Source organism: Schistocerca gregaria, chromosome 4 (assembly GCF_023897955.1).
Source record: "Schistocerca gregaria isolate iqSchGreg1 chromosome 4, iqSchGreg1.2, whole genome shotgun sequence".
Classification (NCBI taxonomy): domain Eukaryota; kingdom Metazoa; phylum Arthropoda; class Insecta; order Orthoptera; family Acrididae; genus Schistocerca; species Schistocerca gregaria.
This window is the reverse complement of record NC_064923.1, coordinates 340,973,418-340,989,786: the sequence shown is the minus strand read 5'-3', so window position 1 is coordinate 340,989,786 and position 16,369 is coordinate 340,973,418. Positions and strand designations below refer to the sequence as shown.

The following is a 16,369-nucleotide window of genomic DNA, read 5'->3' as shown; positions in this document are numbered from 1 at the left end:
ACAGACAAGCAACGTAGCTTGAAATAACCACACAAATCAATGTAGGAAGTACGACAAACGTACCCGTTAGGACACAGCGGCGAAATTTTGGGTTAATGGGCTGTGATAGAAGACGACCGACGCGAGTGCCTACGCAAACAGCGCGACATCACTTGCAGCGTGTCTCAAAAAATTTCAAATGTTTGTGAAATCTTATGGGACTTAACTGCTGATGTCATCAGTCCCTAAGCTTACCCACTACTTAACGTAAATTATCCTAAGGACAAACACACACACCCATGCCCGAGGGGGAGTCGAACCTCCGCCGGTATCAGCCGCACAGACCGTGACTGCAGCGCCTAAGACCGCTCGGCTAATGCCGCGCCGCTTGCAGCGTGTCTTCTGGGCTCTAGACTATATTGGTTGGACCCTATACGATTGGAAAACCATGGCCAGATCTTGTGAGACCCGATTTCACTTGGTAAGAGTCGATGGTAGGGTTCAAGTGTGGCGCAGACCCGACGAAGCCGTGGACCCAGGTTGTCAACAAGGCACTGTGCAAGCTGGTGGTGGAGCGAATATGGTGTGGGCTGCGTTCACACGGAATTGACTGTCCTCTCTCCTGCTGAATTTCATGGAGACCATTCGCCACCATTCATGGACTTCATGTACCCGAATAACGACGTAATTTTTATGAATGAGATACCACCGGGCCGCAATTACTAGTGTTATATTTGAGGAATATTCTAAAAAAAATCGGAAGAATGTTTGGCCACCAGTATAGCCCGAAATGAATTCCATCGAACGTTAATGAACATAATCTTGAGGTTAAAAGGCTGCACCGGCAACGCTTTCATAATTATGGGCAGCTATAGAGACAGAATGGCTCCATATTTCTGCATGGGACTTCCAAAGACTTTTGTGTCCATGCCACGTCGATTTGCAGGGCTACGCCAAACAAAAGTAGATCTGACACGATGTTAGACGGTGTCCCATGACTTATGTCACCTCAGTGTGGAGATCACGTCAAGTAACTACAAGGCATTTCTGGACGTCTTTTTTGCAACCCAAAAGAGTTGTATGCTTTCTCTGGCGGTGTACCTTCTCTCCTCTATCCAGCCGCTTTTCTGTTTTGCTTATCATGGATGCCTTTAAAGTTGTTGATTAGTAGTCTGTACTTCAATCGAGTACAGATATTTTCTCAGTTCAGTGCTATGTTCCTGCGGTTATTCCTCACTTTTTTATAACATTTATCGGAGGCTAGATTTTCCCCAGTAAATTAAAAATCTGCTTCGTTAGTCGGATTGCATCCATCCTGAACAGATATCCGTAGAACTTTAGACATTGATCCATTTGCATGTATCCCTGTATTCTCTTCTTCGCAGTATTTTTTGCAGAGGTGTCTGTCTGTGGAGGAATGACGCCTCATGAGCCGAAACCAGAGGAAGTATTGATGATAAACGCCGGGGCCTGTTACGACGTAACGTAGATTTTTTTTGTCATCGGTCTTCTGACTGGTTTAATGCAGCTCGCCACGAATTCAAGACTTGTGCCAACCTCTTACAGCACCTTCTAGTACCATAAGATTTATTCCCTGATGTCTTAACAGATGACCTATCATCCTGTCCTCCTTACATTCCTTTCCTCGCTGATTCTCCGCAGAACCTTCTCATTCGTTATCAGTACACCTAATCTCCAACAGTCTTCTGAATGATGTAAGGACGACACAACTTCCTGTCCCCGAGGAAAGTGTGTCCGACCCGACTGGAAATCGAACCCGCGCCCCTTCGACTCTCTGAATGCGCAGTTATCGAGGCCCACACGGCTTCTATGTTCCATATGAAAAACAGCGGCCATCGTCTCTCGCCTGCTGTTGTTGGCCTGTTTTCCACTAATTTTGATCCAAAAGTCTCACCAAAGTATCTGAAACTCTAAAATTTTATTTATTACTCACTATGTTGTTAGATGATCACGAGCTGTTCAGATGTTTATTACGTTCTGTTCTCGAAAGAAATTTGGAGGGCAGCTTTTCACGCTCCTTCCTTCAGAGTGTTTATCTGTTCCACTCGTGTCTTTGCGTTTTTAAGAGGTTATCGGTGACCGCAACGTAGGTGACTCTAACAAATTGAATTTCCAATGTGAACTATTTTCAGTAAACTCTCCCCGGCTAATTCCTTCTGCCATTCTGCAATGGCCTCCTCAGACACGCAACTGAAGAGAACTGGGACAGTCTATTACCCTGTCATATCCCAGTTTTAATTAAAAGCAGTTTGGAAAGTTCTGCCATAAAGTAGGCCTATATTAAAAGACGGAATAAAATATGAATGATGCTGCCTCCTTCAGAACCATCAGCGCACGCGAAACTGGTATTCGAAGACTATGAATTCTTCATTACGGAACAATAAAAATAAAAACAGCGTTTATTTAATGTCATTAGTGTTTTCGGTCAGTAGACATCATTAGACAACCCTTAAAGAAGAAGGTTCATAAGACAAAATAACAAGATAACGACGGCGTGATCCAACAAAAATTGGAAAAGGAACTTGAATAACGTCTTAAATTTAAGACAGGGGCGGATGTTATCAATCACATATTGTATTCGCTAGACAATGGAGCATACCCTTCGCTTGAAATGTAAAATAATGTACCAAGACATAACCATTACAAAATAAGAGTACCTAAGCATCCAGACATATTTTACAATTAAATTTGTTTTATTACTTTAGTGTTCATGTCGCTGACCAGATAAGGGTTATAAACCCTTTCTGGCACCTAACCAGCAGCAACACATACCAAAATGCGTAACTATCACAATTATAGTAAATTTTTTTTTGTCATTAGTCTACTGACTGGTTTGATGCGGCCCGCCACGAATTCCATTCCTGTGCCAACCTCTTCATCTCGGAGTAGCACTTGCAAACTACGTCCTCAATTATTTGCTTGACGTATTCCAATCTCTGTCTTCCACTACAGTTTTTGCCCTCTACAGCTCCCTCTAGTACGATGGAAGCCATTCCCTCATGTCTTAGCAGATGTCCTATCATCCTGTCCCTTCTCCTTATCAGTGTTTTCCACGTATTCCTTTCCTCTCCGATTCTGCGTGGAACCCAGTGCACCTAATTTTCAACATTCGTCTATAGCACCACTTCTCCAATGCTTCGATTCTCTTCTGTTCCGGTTTTCCCACATCAATGAAGTTAAGGAATTCTGCTACCTAGGCAGTAAAATAACCAATGACGGACGGAGCAAGGAGGACATCAAAAGCAGACTCGCTATGGCAGAAAAGGCATTTCTGGCCAAGAGAAGTCTACTAATATGAAATACTGGCCTTAATCTTAGGAAGAAATTTCTGAGGATGTACGTCTGGAGTACAGCATTGTATGGTAGTGAAACATGGACTGTGGGAAAACCGGAACAGAAGAGAATCGAAGCATTTGAGATGTGGTGCTATAGAAGAATATTGAAAATTAGGTGGACTGATAAGGTAAGGAATGAGGAGGTTCTACGCAGAATCGGAGAGGAAAGGAATATGTGGAAAACACTGATCAGGAGAAGGGACAGGATGATAGGACATCTGCAAAGACATGAGGGAATGACTTCCACGGTACTAGAGGGAGCTGTAGAGGGCAAAAACTGTAGAGGAAGACAGAGATTGGAATACGCCAAGCAAATAATTGAGGACGTAGGTTGCAAATGCTACTTTGAGATGAAGAGAGGTTAGCACAGGAAAGGAATTCGTGGCGGGCCGCAGCAAACCAGTCAGTAGACTGATGACCAAAAAAAAAAAAAAAACAAGCACCTTCGATGCATGAGCTGTTAAGCTGATTGTGCGATAATTCTCGCACTTGTCAGATCTTGCCGTCTTCGGAATTGTGTGGATGATGCTTTTCCGAAAGTCAGATGGTATGTCGCCAGACTCATATATTCTATACACCAACGTGAATAGTCGTTTTGTTGCCACTTCCTCTAACGATTTTAGAAATTCTGATGGAATGTTATCTATCCCTTCTGCCTTATTTGACCGTATGTCCTCCAAAGCTCTTTTAAATTCCGATTCTAATACTGGATCCCCTATCTCTTCTAAATCGACTCCTGTTTCTTCTTCTATCACATCAGACAAATCTTCACCCTCATAGAGGCTTTCAATGTATTCTTTTCACCTATCTGCTCTCTCCTCTGCATTTAACAGTGGAATTCCCGTTGCACTCTTAATGTTACCACCGTTGCTTTTAATGTCACCAAAGGTTGTTTTGACTTTCCAGTATGCTGAGTCTGTCCTTCCGACAATCATATCTTTTTCGATGTCTTCACATTTTTGCTGCAGCCATTTCGTCTTAGCTTCCCTGCACTTCCTATTTATTTCATTCCTCAGCGAATTGTATTTCTGTATTCCTGATTTTCCCGGAACATGTTTGTACTTACTCCTTTCATCAATCAACTGACGTATTTCTTCTGTTACCCATGGTTTCTTCGCAGCTACCTTCTTTGTACCTACGTTTTCCTTCCCAACTTCTGTGATGGCCCTTTTTAGAGACGTCCATGCCTACTGCGCTATTCCTTATTGCTGTATCTATAGCGTTAGAGAACTTCAAACGTATCTCGTCATTCATTAGAACTTCCGTATCCCACTTCTTAGCGTATTGTTTCTTCCTGACTAATGTCTTTAACTTCAGCCTACTCTTCATCACTACTATATTGTGATCTGAGTCTATATCTGCTCCTGGGTACGCCTTACAATCCAGTATCTGATTTCGGAATCTCTGTCTGACCATGATGTAATCTAATTGAAGTCTTCCCGTATCTCCTGGCCTTTTCCAGGCATACCTCCGCCTCTTGTGATTCTTGAACAGAATATTCGCTATTACTAGCTGAAACTTGTTACAGAACTCAATTAGTCTTTCTCCTCTTTCATTCCTTGTCCCAAGGGCATATTCTCCTGTAACCTTTTCTTCTACTCCTTCCCCTACAACTGCATTCCAGTCGCCCATGACTATTAGATTTTCGTCCCCCTTTACTTACTGCATTACCCTTTCAATATCCTCATACACTTTCTCTATCTGTTCATCTTCAGCTTGCGACGTCGGCATGTATACCTGAACTATCGTTGTCGGTGTTGGTTTGCTGTCGATTCTGATTAGATAAACCCGGTCACTGAACTGTTCAAATGGCTCTGAGCACTATGGGACTTAACATCTATGGTCATGAGTCCCCTAGAACTTAGAACTACTTAAACCTAACTAACCTAAGGACAACACACAACACCCAGCCATCACGAGGCAGAGAAAATCCCTGACCCCGCCGGGAATCGAACCCGGGAACCCGGGAGCTGGAAGCGAGAACGCTACCGCACGACCACGTGATGCGGGCCACTGAACTGTTCACAGTAACTCACCCTCTGCCCTACCTTCCTATTCATAACGAATCCTACCCCTGTTATACCATTTTCTGCTGCTGTTGATATTACCCGATACTCATCTGACCAGAAATCCTTGTCCTCCTTCCACTTCACTTCACTGACCCCTACTATATCTAGATTGAGCCATTGCATTTCCCTTTTCAGATTTTCTAGTTTCCCTCCCACGTTCAAGCTTCTGACATTCCACGCCCCGATTCGTAGAACATTATCCTTTCGTTGATTATTCAATCTTTTTCTCATGGTAACCTCCCCTTGGCAGTCCCCCCCCTCCCCCCCCCCCCCCCCCCGGAGATCCGAATGGGGGACTATTCCGGAATGTTTTGCCAATGGAGAGATCATCATGACACTTCTTCAACTACAGGCCACATGTCCTGTGGATACACGTTACGTGTCTTTAATGCAGTGGTTTCCATTGCCTTCTGCATCCTCATGACGTTGATCATTGCTGATTCTTCCGCCTTTAGGGGCAATTTCCCACCCCTAGGACAAGAGAGTACCCTGAACCTCTATCCGCTCTCTTTGACAAGGCCGTTGGCAGAATGCGCTGACTTCTTATGCCGGAAGGCTTTGGCAGCCAATGATGATTATTTATCAAAATTTAGGCAGTGGTGGGGATCGAACCCGGGACCGAAGACGTGTAATCTGTACAATATTTCAAGCATCTTTATCCAAATGTAGGGTTTCTGATACTGAATTTGATTTAGAGAATATGGCACTGATACGTCGTGACACAGAGTGGATTTTACTTAGTTAAGATCGAGAATTCTTTCTGTACTGTTCAGATGGGGGGTGTAAGCGTAGAACATAAATAACAAGGAATGAAATGAATGAGATGCCGCCACAGCAAACACACGGTTTGATAATCTCTAAGTTTATCGCCATTTAGCTGTGATAATTATATAGTTACATAATTCTTCGTAGACAGAAGTCATGGTTCAAATGGCTCTAAGCACTATGGGACTTAACGAACATCTGAATACATCAGTCCCCTAGACTTAGAACTACTTAAACCTAACTAACCTAAGGACATCACACACATCCATGCCCGCGGCGGGATTCGAACCTGCGACCGTAGCATCAGCGCGGTTCCGGACTGAAGCGCTTAGAATCGCTCGGCCATAGTTGCCGGGTAAGGAAGTGATATGGTCGAAGCACCATACGTCAGAAATATATCGTGCACGATCATTCATCTCAAGTACCAGCCTACGCAACCTCCCATACGAAGGTCCTTAGAGAATACAATCACCATAATCAAGAACAGGGGCTATTGTTGACTCTGCAAGCTTCTTTTTTCAGCGTGATATTAATTAATACTTTACATCTGCATCTACATTTATGCTCCACAAGCCACCCAACGGTGTGTGGCGGAGGGCACTTTATATGCCACTGTCATTACCTCCCTTTTCTGTTCCAGTCGCGTATGGTTCGCGGGAAGAACGACTGTCTGAAAGCCTCCGTGCGTGCTCGAATCTCTCTTATTTTACATTCGTGATCCGCTCGGGAGGTATAAGTAGGGGGAAGCAATATATTCGATACCTCATCCAGAAACGCACCCTCTCGAAACCTGACGAGCAAGCTACACCGCGATGCAGAGCGCCTCTTTTGCAGAGTCAGCCACTTGACTTTGCTAAACATTTCCGTAACGCTGTCACGGTTACCAAATAACCCTGTGACGAAACGCGCCGCTCTTGTTTGGATCTTCTCCTCCGTCAACCCGATCTGGAACGGATCCCACACTGATGAGCAAAACTCAAGTATAGGTCGAACGAGTGTGTTGTAAGCCACCTCCTTTGTTGATGGACTACATTTTCGAAGGACTCTCCCAATGAATCTCAACCTGGTACCCGCCTTACCAACAATTAATTTTATATGATCATTACACTTCAAATCGTTCCGCACGCATACTCCCAGATATTTTATAGAAGTTACTGCTACCAGTGTTTGTTCCGCTATCATATAATCATACAATAAAAGATCCTTCTTTCTATGTATTTGCAATACATTACATTTGTCTGTGCTAAGGGTCAGTTGCCACTCCCTGCACCAAGTGCCTATCCGCTGCAGATCTTCCTGCATTTCGCTACAATTTTCTGATGCTGCTATTTCTCTGTGTACTACAGTATCATCCGCGGAAAGCCGCATGGAACTTCCGACACTATCTACTAGGTCATTTATATATATTGTGAAAAGCAATGCTCCCATAACACTCCCCTGTGGCACCCCAGAGGTTACTTTAACGTCTGTAGACGTCTCTCCATTGATAACAACATGCTGTGTTCTGTTTGCTAAAAACTCTTCGATCCAGCCACACAGCTGGTCTGATACTCTGTTTATCAGGCGACAGTGCGGAAATGTATCGAAGTCGAGGAAAATAGAATCTACCTGGGAGCCTGTAGCTAATATTTTCTGGGTCTCATGATCATTTCTGTTGTGAACGAAGTGACCTGAAACCTTCTTACAAACTGCAGTTATGTGCTCTGTCCAGTCTAGGCGATGGTCCAGAATTATCGTCAAGTTCTTTCCAGAAGAAGAAAATTTAATTTATGTGCCATTTACGAATAAAGGCGGAAAAGATTTTCTGAACTAAGAAGCAATAGATCTCCCGTGAGCGACCAAGATTGTTTGGCTTTCAAACCTATGTCCTGCGCCGGGCCTGCCGGAGTGGCCAAGCGGTTCTAGGCGCTATAGTCTGGAACCGCGTGCCCGCTACGCTCGCAGATTCGAATCCAACCTCGGGCATGGATGTGTGTCATGTCTTTAGTTTAGTTAGGTTTAAATAGTTCTAAGTTCTAGGGGACTGATGACCTAAGTCCCATAGTGGTCAGAGTCAGTTTATGTCCTGCGCCCACTTTGACAAAGCATATTCCTTAAAAGTAAAAAATAACTTAAAATAAGTAAGACATTAGCATTTTGTCATAGAAAAAATACTTGGAGACCCCATCTATATTGCTTACACGTCGTGCATAATTTACGCTGAGGCACATGTTGGTAATGAGCCAAAGCATTATGACCATATGCTTACTACCTCGATAGCCCGTCTTTGGAACGAAATACATCACTGTTTCTGGGTTTCAGGTATCACATAGTTTGTTGGTAGGTTTATGGAGGTATGTGTTATTAGTTCTCTACGCACAGGTCATGAAGTTCGTGTAAATAACGGACTGTAGAGTTGTGTAAACGGTGATGGTTCATGATAGCGACACACGCGGGTTCCGTAGGATTTACATCAGGCGAATCTGGTAGCCGAGACGTCAAATCAAGTTCACTGAAATGCTCTTCAAACCACTATAGTACGTTCCTTGCTCCGAGAAACGAAACAATTATATCGCTGAAACATGACATCGACGTCGGGGAGGACATCAAGCATGAAGGCCTGCAGGTGGTTCGCAGTTGCCAGTGTGTCTTCGATTACTACCACAGGCCCCATGAAACTGCAGGAAAATGTCTCTCATAGTATAATACTGCTCATACGAGCTTGCGTTCTGGAAGGCTGCACGTTTAGAGCCTCGATGACGGCGTTTGTGGAGACGACCAGCGACCTAGTGTAGCAAAAACTTAATCCACCCGAAAAGCCGACAGGTTTCCTTTAATCGACGGTTGAATCCCGATGGCCCGTGCCGGCTGCAGTTATAACTGTCGATACCGTTGAGTCAACATGTGAACGCGTGGGGGTGGTCTGCTGCGGAACACCGTGTTCAACAATATTCGATGAACGGGTGTACGGTATTGTCCAAAACAATTGTGCGTGGACCAGAATTGTGATCTTCCGACAGATACGCCATAGGTCACCATCTATCTTATCTTACGGAGCAGAAAAGCCTCTGAACTCGACGTTCGGTGAAGAGCCGTGGACGCCCAACCATTTAGCGCCTCACGGTAGTTTCACTGTCTTTCTACCACTTTCCCTAGATCAGTGCGACACTAGCACGTGCACTTTCGACCAGCTTCGCCGTTTTCGAGACATTGTGCATAACAATTATCTGTCCTTCTTCAAAGTCGCTTATCTCAATGGGCTTCTCCATCTGCAGCCCACATCTCCGCTAGAGTGATCCCCCGTCGGTGTCTGCTTCGCTTACATAGTTCTGTTACAGCATCATGTGTTCGAAACGCTAGCATGCAAAGTCTCTGTGGGCAGTGTTCGTAATGTTTTGGCTTACTGGTGCATACATGGAGCGTTGTCTAGTGATCATGGCGGCGCAGCCAGTCGATAGTGGTGCAAGAAAATGTTCCGTGTTTTACTTGCTCTTGTGAGGAAACACGCCACAGCTACATAGTGATGCACGCCGGGTGTCCATAGTTGGGTCTGTTACAAATCTTTGCTTGACCCGTCTTGCTGAGGATGAACGCCACGGTCTCTACGGCGGTCCTTGTAGCTAGAAGTATTGACTCTGAATTCTGTAGGCAGAAGAATTCTTAGGATGTCTGGTAAGACAATGGAACTGCCAGGTAACTCCCCTAGACTTGGAATCACCTTTTTAAACTACACTCCTGGAAATTGAAATAAGAACACCGTGAATTCATTGTCCCAGGAAGGAGAAACTTTATTGACACATTCCTGGGGTCAGATACATCACTTGATCACACTGACAGAACCACAGGCACATAGACACAGATGACGGTTTGGATGTACCGTGCACTATTCAGTGTCCCCTCGACGATCACCAAAGGTGTACGGCCAGTGTAGGAGATCGCTCCCCACACCATGATGCCGGGTGTTGGCCCTGTGTACCTCGGTCGTATGCAGTCCTGATTGTGGCGCTCACCTGCACGGCGCCAAACACGCATACGACCATCATTGGCACCAAGGCAGAAGCGACTCTCATCGCTGAAGACGACACGTCTCTATTCGTCCCTCCATTCACGCCTGTCGCGACACCACTGGAGGCGGGCTGCACGATGTTGGGGCGTGAGCGGAAGACGGCCTAACGGTGTGCGGGACCGTAGCCCAGCTTCATGGAGACGGTTGCGAATGGTCCTCGCCGATACCCCAGCAGCAACAGTGTCCCTAATTTGCTGGGAAGTGGCGGTGCGGTCCCCTACGGCACTGCGTAGGATCCTACGGTCTTGGCGTGCATCCGTGCGTCGCTGCAGTCCGGTCCCAGGTCGACGGGCACGTGCACCTTCCGCCGACCACTGGCGACAACATCGATGTACTGTGGAGACCTCACGCCCCACGTGTTGCGCATTTCGGCGGTACGTCCACCCGGCCTCCCGCATGCCCACTATACGCCCTCGCTCAAAGTCGCGGCATGCTACCAGTGTTAAAGACTGCGATGGAGCTCCGTATGCCACGGCAAACTGGCTGACACTGACGGCGGCGGTGCACAAATGCTACTTAACTAGCGCCATTCGACGGCCAACACCGCGGTTGCTGGTGTGTCAGCTGTGCCATGCACAGTCCTGTACAGTCCTCTTGCAGTGTCCGGAGCAAGTGTGGTGGGTCTGACACACCGGTGTCAATGTGTTCTTTTTTCCATTTCCAGGAGTGTACTATGTAATTACAGTTGTCATTTCAAGTACAAAGTATAACCCTCGATATAAAGACAAACTCTCACGTTCGAACCATAGCCAGTATTAAGATCTTCATCTGTCTCTTATCTCTTCTTTCACTTCCGGCAGCGACTGTTAGTCATAAGCTGCGTAGGTGAATCAGTTCAGAGTTCCGAGAAAAAGAATGGCATACTGTTTTGACCAGGCGAAACTACAAACATCCGGTCATAATTGTGGGTTCTTTTATTGTCCTGCGCCATGGCTCATCCAGTTACAAAACATGAAATATTAGTTCATTTTATTACATGAATTAATAAAAATATTTACGTGACTTGATACAATCCTTTGGTACTGGAGTACTTAACTTTCATCGAATATTAAAGTATCACTTCATGAACTAATTAACAAACCGTTTTCTAGAAGTACAATGTTCAACATTTACAAAAGTACAACCATCTGAGACTTGAGAAACTATTTAGTACTACTGGATGATATTGACTGCTTCAGATGAGGTCAGAGCTCTTCCATGCTCGGCTCTATATTTTCCTCACAAGGGGACCCTCCATACTGTAAATCACGAATTTGATCCGCTTAAAATATGTTGTGGAGGCATATACCCTGGGTACTTGGCTGTCCAGTTTTTTAGCGACGCGCCTTGGTTTATAAGAAAATCGATTTTGAAGTTCATAGTGCGCTTTGTATACCCGTACCATTTAGGTTTCGAGAGGGTGCTTTTCTGGATGAGGTATCGAATATATTGCCTCCCCCCACTTATACCTCCCAAGGAGATCACGAATGTAAAATTTGAGAGATTCGAGTGCGCACGGAGGCTTTCAGACAGTCGTTCTTCCCGCGAACCATACGTGACTGGAACAGGAAAGGGAGGTAATGACAGTGGCACGTAAAGTGCCCTCCGACACACACCGTTGGGTGGCTTGCGAAATATAAATGTAGATGTAGATATAGATACAGTCTGAGCAAGTCAGTGTAGATCAGCGGTAAAGGTTCCCGGCTACCGCGCTGGATGTGCCGTGTTCAAATCCTGCTCGTGTACTTTTCGACTGAATTTTTCAATTTTATTTCAAAGAATATCAACAAACAGTGTAAGGTGTGAGAAATTATAAAGATATATTCAGGTATTAATTTTTTCTTTCACACAATATTACAAAATCCTATTTTTCATCGTTCACATTGCTTGGTGTGCCAGAACAATATTGTGGGTGATATTTACCATAGAAACAACCGATGTACAAATTTTTGCAACACCACGCGAATTTTTTGAAAACAACCGTCTTTCAGGTGCACGGTTTCTTCATGGTCCATACTGGGAAACACAATTCCTTTGCATACAAAAAGATTTCTCTTTCATCCTCTAATTTCGACGCGAACCATGCGTACCCAATCATGCTTTTAAAATTAAGTGAGATGTATTGATGTAGGATTAGCGAATGTAATTTTATCGAGTCTTCCCTGGAAGCGATCTCTCTATTGTCTTTCTTCAAGTCGGGAGCATTCTGAGTAATTTTCATGAAGATTTTCACCTGTCGGTAAAAATAAACATCGCACGGCTGGCAATAAGGAGTGCACTTTGGTGGGACCAGTTTTACGGTGCAGGTGCTCGCTTTCCTTTCATCAGTGAATAGATGAGCGCATAAAATTGAATCATTTTTCCCTCCCTACGAATCGATAATGTACAAAAAAAATTACAGAACGCAAAAATTCTTCGTAGCCAGTATCGTGAACTGCCGGTTCCCGTGCAGGACACGACTACATTTCTGTGTTTCCCAGTTAATTCTTCTACTTGTTTTTGAGCGTCAGGACCAAAAAACATATGGGAACAGGATTCGAAAACGGTACCTCCAGCGCGGTAGCCGTGAACCTTTACCGCTGCGCTACGCTGACTTGCTCGTAATGTATGTAATGTTACGAATGTACAAAGAGCGCAATGAACTTCAAAATCGATTTTCTAAAAAACCAAAGCCCGTCACTAAAAAACAGCCATGTTCTCGTGGTAAGTGCGTCTACAACATACTTGAAGCGCATCAAAATCCGTGATCTACAGTATGGAGGGTCCCCTAGTCAGTGCAAGGGCGCTGCTGTGCTTAGAGAGACAGCGTGTCTTCTTCAGCCTCTCCCATTCGTTGTTGCTTTTTAAAACGAGACTTCACTAATGTGTGAAATCTTATGGGACTTAACTGCTAAGGTCATCAGTCCCTCAGCTTACACACTACTTAACCGAAATTATCCTTAGGACAAACACACACAACCATGCCCGAGAAAGGACTCGAACCTCCGCCAGGACCAGCCGCACAGTCCATGAGTGCAGCGCCTTAGACCGCTCCGCGAAATTTCACTAATGGCTGTGTTATCGACGTGCGTTGCCTGACCGTCGTGTGCCAACGCAAACTTAAAATGATACGACCTCCAATAACGCCATGCCAAGTAAAGCACTATGGTGTTCAAGCCAACCTTTAAACTGATGACAAATTTACCTTTTCCTAATGTGGCAAGCTGTCTGTTTCGCAGGAACAATATTCAGTAGTTTTGACATCCATTGTGCTGCTGTAAATTTCTAAATACGGTCAAACACTGTGCTGACTATATCCGCTTACGCATTTTCATTTTGCAGGTATACGTGAACGTAGCGGGTAGATAATAGTGACGATACGAGGTAGCAGTAGGAACAAGTGACCATTATCGACAGGATGGAACGGGGCACCGCCCTGAGGCACCGTGCAGACAACTCGATATAGGATATCGGCCAGACGGGCCGTCGCGCGTGGCACGAAACAGAGGAAGCCGTTTTGGCCACCACGGCAACGAGCGCGTAGAATTTCTGGCAGCTCGAGTTAGCCCAACTTTGCGTGCTGCGCGCCCGCACGCTAACGGCCCGACCGGTCATAAGCGGAACTGACCCATGCAGGCACAATGGCTGCGATGGGGAATATTCGCCGCCCTAGATTATAGCGTAGCGGCGCCGTGTTCCGATCTCGGAGCTGGAGGAAATATTGAATAAATTCTGAGCACCGAGCCGGCGGGCTGACTAACATCGTTCTCAGATCCGAAACTCCTTATTTTAGGAATGTGCATCGGTTCTCCCTGCGGTGAACGAAGCCTCTTTTCCGCAAGTTGGGCGGGCAATGGCACAAACAGACACGGAACAGGTCAATTATGTAAACTCTGAGATGCGTTGTACAGTTTCAGAAATGCATCCTGTGTATACATTAACCGTTCTCGTCCGTTTCTATTAAGACGAGTGCAAAGGAAATAAACGGCCAAGTGATGCAGTTAGGAGGCACTAGAGCACGAAATATGTGATTTCATGCAGAGTGATTCAGCTGAGCTGCTCACATCACGTATTTTCTTAACAGTTTAAGGCATCGTAATTCTGTTTCCACAGGTCCATTGTGAGAAAATCTTCACTAATCGAAGTATAGTCACCTTTCATAGATATATTAAATTCAAAAAGATAGCCGGCCGCTGTGGACGATCGGGTCCATATGCTGGTCTGTGTATTCTGTATTGTACACATAAATAAAACTTCATTTTAATCAACACGTAATAAGAGAAAATATACATGTCCAGACATTAACGACATGAGGTTATAAAAGTGCACCAAATCGATCTCACTCCTACATCTACATATATACTCCACTAGCCACCAAGCGGTGTGTGACGGAGGGCACAATTCGCGCCAAAGTCATATTTCCTCCCCTCTGTTCCACTCGCGGATCGCGCGAGGGAAAAACGACTGTCTGAATTGGTGGTAATAATACATGTTCTACATCCTCGGTGAAGATTGGATTTTGGAATTTAGGAGCAGCCCCTTCTGTTTACCGCGTCGTCTATCTGCAAGTGTGTCCCACTTCAAACTTTCTATGAGATTTGTAACGCTCTCACGATGGCTAAATGTACCAGTCACGAATCTTGCCGCTCTTCTTTGGACCTTCTCAATCTCTTGAATCAGACCCAACTGGTAAGGGTTCCATACAGACGAACCACACTCTAAGACTGGACGAACTAACCTATTGTAAGCTATTTCCTTTGTTGAAGGACTGCATCGCTTCTGGATTCTACCAATAAACCGCAATCTAGAGTTCGCCTTAACGTTACTTGTGTAATCTGATCATTCCATTTGAGATCATTTCGAAAAGTCACACCCAGATACTTGACTGATGTTACCGCTTCCAAGGACTGAGCATTTACTTTGTACTCATAGATTAATGGGAATTTTCGCCTTGTTATACGCAGAAGATTACACTTAGTAATATTGAGAGATAACTGCCAGTCATTACACCACGCATATATTTTCTGCAAATCCTCATTGATTTGTCGGCCGGTGTGGCAGTGTGGTTCTAGGAGCGTCAGTCTGGAACCGCACGATCGCTACTGTCGCAGGTTCGAATCCTGCCTCGGGTATGGATGCATGTGATGTCAAGTTAGGTTTAAGTAGTTCTAAGTTCTAGGGGACTAATGGCCTCAGATGTTAAGTCCCATAGTGGTCAGAGCCATTTGAACCTCATTGATTTGTTTACAACTTGCGTGTGATACTACCTTCCTGTAGACTACAGGGCAATCGGCAAACAAGGCCGCTGTCAATACCATCAACCAGATCGTTTATGTAAATCGTAAAAATCAGAGGACCTATTACGCTTCCCTTGGACACACCTGATGTTGCTCTTGTTTCTGTTGAAGTTACCCCGTTCAGGACGACATACTGCTCCCTGTCTGTTAGAAAACTTTCTATCCAACCGCATATGTCATTCGATAGATCGTAAGCGTGCACTTTTTGTAGAAAGCGACAGTGCGGAAGTGAGTCGAACGCCTTTCGAAAGTCGAGAAATATGGCATCAGCCTGGGAGCCGGTATCTAGAGCCTGTTGTATATCACGCACAAAGAGGGCCAGCTGTGTCTCGCATGATCGCTGTTTTCTAAAACCGTGCTGGTTTCTGCAGATGAGCTTCTCCTGATGGAGAACGCATTTACATTAACATAACACGAACCATTACAGAAAGTATTCCCATTAATGTCGTAACAGAACACTCACTATTGTACTGACCTAATATATATTCTGCAACAAGGTAGTTCGTTGTGTTTTATCTTATGGTTATGTACAGGCTTAATCACCGAGATGTTAATAGTTTATATTTAATTATAGCAAATCGTAAACGAAAACGACGGGTTTCTCATAAATCTTCAATGTACCGTTGCCTTAAAACAGTTTACTCTGGTAACACGGCGAGTCACCTAGAAACGGAAAGCCTTCAATGACCAGTATGACGTTTATTGCAACAAATCGTACAGTAACGATTCGTTCTCGTATCATTAAGTCTGCTGGAGCTTAAAACCCGCATATATTCACGTGTGTTTGAGGTAACGTGCGGGGGCGAGTTGTGGCGCCCTGAAAATATTCTAAGTTGGGAGTTGGCGAGGCCCCGCGGGCCGCTCGGCAGGCCGACCGCATGCTGCTGGACAAGAGAGGTG

General features: G+C 45.0%; 1 protein-coding gene across 1 annotated transcript in view; it reads right to left on the bottom strand.

The window, feature by feature from the left end:
• Window positions 1-16,369, bottom strand: part of LOC126266663 (lachesin-like) — a 502,722-nt gene that overhangs the window by 335,586 nt on the left and 150,767 nt on the right. The gene's annotated exons all lie outside the window — the stretch shown is intronic.